Below are 6,160 nucleotides of genomic sequence, written 5' to 3'. Positions count from 1 at the left end.
TTCATGGACCATGTGGGCATATGAACCCTAACTGCTCGTGTATGATCAATAACACGTGCAGTAAGCAGTTCGCGAAGCAGGCAAATCAGAAAACGGTGATAGATAACAATGACTACCCAGTATACAGAAGGCGAGAAAATGACAGGTACGCTAGATATAATTTTAAATATCGCTTTAAATAACAAACTTCAATATATAAAGATTGCTGGCATTTTCCTTAGGTACACACAAAAGGGATATCACCGCCTAGACAATAGGTACATCGTACCATACAATCCGGGTTTGCTTTTAATGTTTGAAGTGCACTTAAATGTCGAATGGTGCAGAGGGTGCATGTATCCGATTTTCTCATCTTCCGCTCCAACAGCTGGATCTTATAGCCCAGCGGCCTTAGCTTCAACAATGCGTGTATATATTAGCTATTTATTAAACCGGGAAAATTATTTTTTTTTTAGGGAAAAACAAAGAAAGTTATGAACACAAGTTATTATTTTTTGTTTATAGTTTACACTGATTAGCCTAACCTCACGATCAGATGTTTAACCTAGAGAGAGAAAATAAAGCTGCCGTCATCTCTAGGTCTGCTCCTAATCTCGATTTCTACTATGACGAAGAAATCAACTCAATCAAATTCCATTAAACATCATAGTTCATCAAAAGAGTACAGTATCTAAATGTATTCATGCTGAAAAACTCAAAATACTGGGCAAGCCAGATGTGGAAATCATACATAAAGAGAAAAATATACATGATATTACAGGGATCCCTGCCTATGATCTAGAGGATGGGTTTGTGGAGGACGTTTATGAGGAGTCTGCTGGGGATCATGAGGATACTGATGAAGGTGCCTGGTTCCAGAGTCGTTGATCTGGTGGCGATTCAACTACACATCAGTATACCACATCAGCAACATATGAATTGGCGGATGAATTAAGTAGGTTCCAAGTTTAAATTGGGGCTAATTGGTGTTATCACCAATGCATGCATCTACAACATCTGGCGGCAACGAAATCTCAGCAGGTTTGAGCATACGATTGTAACGCCGAGCCGGCTGGTTCTCGCCATTTGTGAAGAGATCAGACTCAGACTCATCAGGGAACCCCTTAATGAAGCTGATAATGGAGATAAACAATGGATCTCGCACATCATCAATAGAATATGAGGTAGATCGAAGGTTTTTGTTTTTATGTTGAAGGTGTAGAAGATGATGATGAGGAAGAAAGAGTAAAGTTACAAATAGTTGGGGATTTGTTGTAATAGGATAGGTTTTTCTATCTCTTTTTGTTCCTTTACCGGTTGTGTATTGGGCTGGTGATCAGTTTTGGATGTCCTAGACCATTCTGTTTTATGGATAGGCTGAGATGTTGTAATGGTTTCGATCCTTTTGTTTTAACTAGTTGTTGCGCCGCGCCCTCCCGGGCGCGGAGCCCCAATTTGTTCTTCTGTTTTCGGACACCCGAGAGGAGTTTCGTGTATGTGTTGTGGCTATGCTTAATTTCCTTTTCCGCCGACAGGCTTTCCTGTGGGTGCGCATCATCCAAAGGAGGACCCCAGTAACTCGTTAGGTTAGCATATTATACAAGATTAATATGGGTCGGAAGCGGAAGATATATATAAAGAGAACAACATAGTCTTGCAGAAAAGATAGTTACTTATACACAATATCTAGGGTGCATCTAATAGTCGTTGGTTACTTATTAACCGCTACTGCCAGGAGCCAATTGTTCATATTCCTTTGCAGTATTTTAAAAAGCCAACCTAACATTAGATTATGCGTCCTTACACTGGTAGGTATTCAGCGCCTTCAAAACCGGTTCAAAACTTGCTAAGGTAGCTTAATAGAATCTTGTTGTTTAGTTTCGAGAGATCTGCTTGAGCACCCACTCCAGCTGTTGTGCCCTTGAAAGAGCTGTGCTAGGCACTACCTGTACATACAACCTTGCGTTCTGTAATTTGGTCTCAATGTACTTGAGGTAGCTTTCTCTTTCCTGCAGGACAACATGTAGATATATTGTACGTTGTTGAATTTAGTTTGTGTAGCATATCCACATTTTGCATAGTGCATACACAGCACACTATACCTTCCATAGGTTCCCTAGGTCTACAGGTGTTATATTTATTGTATAAAATGTCCACCGTGATTACCTGCACAGGCATCGCGTCCAAGACGGTCGTTTCCACTTCCACGAGTCTCTCTGCATTGTGAATGCATGCGAGTGCATGCTGTGAGAGTGTACTCTCCCAACGCATCTACCGCTTCAAATGTTATTGTCATTCTGTATACACAAACCATTCTCCAGGTAAGGATCTAAGTTTGGGGTGCTTGGGATTTGTATTGTTGGGTCATTACCTTGGAGTGGATTTTACGTTTTCTGTTAAACATGTAGTACAAATATATGAAGCCCCTTCTTCTTGAACGCTGCCAGCGCTGCAGAGGCTACAGCCAAAGGTACAAGTGCACATCATATCTGCTAAAGTCATTCAGCTTCACATGTAGCCAGTGGCTCTCCCCTTGTAAAGGAATTCTCTAATGTACTTCCTTAAAGGTCTCATAACGAGCTGCAGCAGAACACCAACGTAAGTAATAAGAAGTCAATAAACTTTTAATCAAGTATATTATATATATATATATATATATATATATATATATATATATATATATATATATATATATATATATATATATTGAGAGAGAGAGAGAGGGAGATTGATATGATAGATAGAGAGGGAGGGGGAGAGAAGGAGAGAGAGATGTTTGCTGGTAATGGAAAAAGAATTTATTAAACTTCTAATCAAGTATATTTGACACAAATATCAGGCTTTATTAGACGTTAAAGAGGTGTATGAGATCAAAATGGATCCTCTCCATTTATTTCTCTCCATTTCCTCTCTTAAACTCATTTAATAATATTTTTCACACCAAACCTTCTCTCCATTTCCTAAAAAGAAATGGAGAGGCCATTTCCTTTCGATGGTCCAGATCGTATTCTGGCATTATCGAACGGCTCAAAATTAATGGGTAAAAATACAGGAATAATGAGGTTTGGTGGGAAAAATATTATTAAATGAGTTTAAGAGAGGAAATGGAGAGGAAATGGAGAGAAAGAAATGGAGAGGATCCATTTTGATCTCATACACCTCTTTAACGTCTAATAAAGCCTGATATTTGTGTCAAATAGGCTGTCTAATCTTGTGAAATCTATCCAAGATAGTGTTTGATGGATAATTTATTACAATAGGTCTTATTTGTGATGGATATATGCGTCAGAAACTTGTGACGGGTCAAGTATCACTCACATGGGTAAATAAGACAAAAAGTAAATTGCATAGGGAATCAAAAATGACTTGTCGTTATCCTCTTATGTGGATTTTATTTAACTCGTCACAAGCTTGTGACGGACATCGATTGTCACACATGAGAATTCATGAATTTATTTATTATGTATGTTTGGGATTTCCTATAAAGTCAAATCATGAACACTTTAGACCTTATGTAGGTGGATTTTGTTTTGAAGGAAAGATATGTAGTCAGGTTTCAACTTTCTAGTTTGATGTAGGTGGTGTTGAAATGTAATGGATTGGTTTATGCAGTCAGTCAGTCTATTACTGTTGTGTTAGTTGCTCTTGTGACTGTTTCTGGTAGTGGGTGTCTTCAACTAATACGTGGTGCTTTTACAATATGTTTTCAAAATGCATGAATGTATAATGGTGCATTGCCAGTACAATGCAGAGAGGAGTTGTTAAATAATCGGACCTTGCCATTGTTTTGGAGGTTTGTTTAGCATCTGAATTTGAGGGTACTTAGTGTTAAAGTAACCCTTGTTTTAGGGAGGCTTATTACGCGGGTTAGAATTCTGAATGGTAGTTATATAGGGGTTTAATCAGCGGTGTCAACGGTCTGACTGCCGAACCTTCTAACCCTATATAACTGATTGACAGTATATGCAGAAAATTTGTGAAAATTGCAGCTTTTCGGATAAAAAGAATCGGAGGGCTCACCGATCTTGGTAACACTTGAAACACAAATGAGTGGCGGCAATTTGGTAGTACAACCTTTGCGTTCATCTCCATGCATATACCACACTCCTCTTCTAGCTCTTTCTCCAGTTTGGTGAATTCACGCCTTTCATGAAGACCATATCTTCTATACTTTGAAGGCATAATTCCTTTTGTTTCCTTAATTCAAATTCTGTTATTCCTGTTTGCAGTTGCAGTAGTGAAGGGAAAATCACACCTAGTAAAAAAGGACGAGGCATCAGTAAAATTCTTGGTGGGTAACGGTAAACATCTTAAATCAAAACTCACCGTAAAATTCTTTAATGCTTGCTTGATTTTCATGGACAAACATTGTGGTTTTCCCATCTGAACAAGTCTGCACCCACCAAAACGATAATCGATACAGTAAGCATATGGCAAGGATACAACTGACGTAGAGGAAAAGAATCAAAGAGACAGAACCCGGCAAGAGATGAATACCGTGTAAATAAGAATTCTAAGTAATCCAAGAGCACCAGCAAGGTTACAATCAGCCCACTGAACAAGAAAAAGACAGAAGTGAGCGGCTGCTGGACTGAAAGATAGTCTCATTTGAAAGCAAGCTTTGTCAGGATGCCTTTTATAACCTGATGCACTGCAACATAATAACAGGGCGCTACAGATTAGTAGTGTGATATATGCATCGTATAAGGCATCTTACACTCGCTGCACGCACCAATTAAGTGATACATATGAAACCAGACAGCATAAAATTCAAGGTCAAATTACAAAATTGAAAAGAAATCCAAGACGGGAATTCAGCTTCAGTAAATACAGATTGTTTCAGCTCACAAAACTAAATGAATCAATACTCCTCGAAAACAATGCAAGAGGAAATTAATTATTTCAGCTCATAATCCGAGTCAGAGCCAATTATCATGCAAAGCCAGTAACAAACAAGTTATCAAACCCGTCTAATTCCGAGAAACCCAACAAGCAGCAAATTGAATCAATGCTGCTTGTTGAAATTTTCTTTTCTTTTAGTCATCGCCTATTTACAGCTTCACAAATTAACAGTTTCGGCCACAATTGGTACTTAACTACAGCTTCAGAACAAATTAACAGCTAAACAGCGCAATCTCAAAATGAATAAACATCAAAATTACTACAATTACTATGTATATAATCATCTAAACATCATCAACAAACACAGATATTCCGAATCACGCCCAATTACCAAGCAAGGTAGTCACAAAGTTCTAGTTTCTGCAACAATTAATACTTCACCCAATACTATCCTGATCTCTTTTGAATGTTGTGGAGGCGCGCGGTGGAGATGGACGGTGGCGCGTGGTGGAGGGGAAGTGGTGGCGCGTGGGGAAAGACGGGAGGGGAGATAGAAAGGAGAAGAATGTTGTTTGTTAACTTACATAAACCTCAGTAAAGTTCACAGGATACTCGCTGGGTTGCTATTATTACAAGGTAAGAAGTGCACGCACCTTTTGGTTATCGAGTCGTTCAGTGCAAGCCTGGCAGCCGCCATTGATCCGGACGTTAAGGGTCGACCTCCCTGCGCGTTCCAAAACACACCGGTAAACTTCCCCCAAAAAGAAAGAATTAAAGCGTCAAAGTAAAAGGCGGTGTAGGTTAAACTCACAGGAAAAAATCACATGGTCAATAAGGTGCATTACGTCAAGGCACCATTGGAATCTTAAGTAAACCCATAACGATTAATTAGAGAGGTTATTGGAAAATGTATAACTGCGAATGGCGAATCCTCCTGTTCAGGAGGCCCTAATCAGAAATTCCAACACCACACCGCCTCTCAAAAATTTTCGTACAAACCAAATACCCAAAAAATTCCCAACAAAGATAGAATCAGAATTAGTCAAATAGAATACGAGTTCCGCTGGAGCCGAAGATAACTGACTTCTAGAAAAAAAAATAAAAAAAAAAATGTAAAGCCAAGAAACCCTAATATCCACTCAAAAATTATCGAAATCTAGCACTTCTATTTCCTACTACAAACCTAATAACTTTATTCACACAATAATACTTCCAAATGCACCAAAAACATCCCTCTTATTTTGCGCACAACTTTCGCACATTTTATAAATATGATGTGCCATACAATAACACATGCATTAACTCCTCATATCCTCATATCAATAAAGCTATCCCAGAC

At 38.7% G+C, this 6,160-nt stretch overlaps 1 pseudogene; it reads right to left on the bottom strand.

Annotated features, from left to right (window-relative positions):
* Nucleotides 1–958: 958 nt before the first annotated feature.
* On the bottom strand, nucleotides 959–5,518 carry LOC141640389 (E3 ubiquitin-protein ligase AIRP2-like; annotated as a pseudogene).
* Nucleotides 5,519–6,160: the final 642 nt, after the last annotated feature.

This window comes from Silene latifolia, unplaced genomic scaffold (assembly GCF_048544455.1).
Source record: "Silene latifolia isolate original U9 population unplaced genomic scaffold, ASM4854445v1 scaffold_79, whole genome shotgun sequence".
Lineage (NCBI taxonomy): Eukaryota > Viridiplantae > Streptophyta > Magnoliopsida > Caryophyllales > Caryophyllaceae > Silene > Silene latifolia.
Note: the sequence above shows the minus strand (reverse complement) of the source record. Positions and strands in the feature narration are given on the sequence as shown.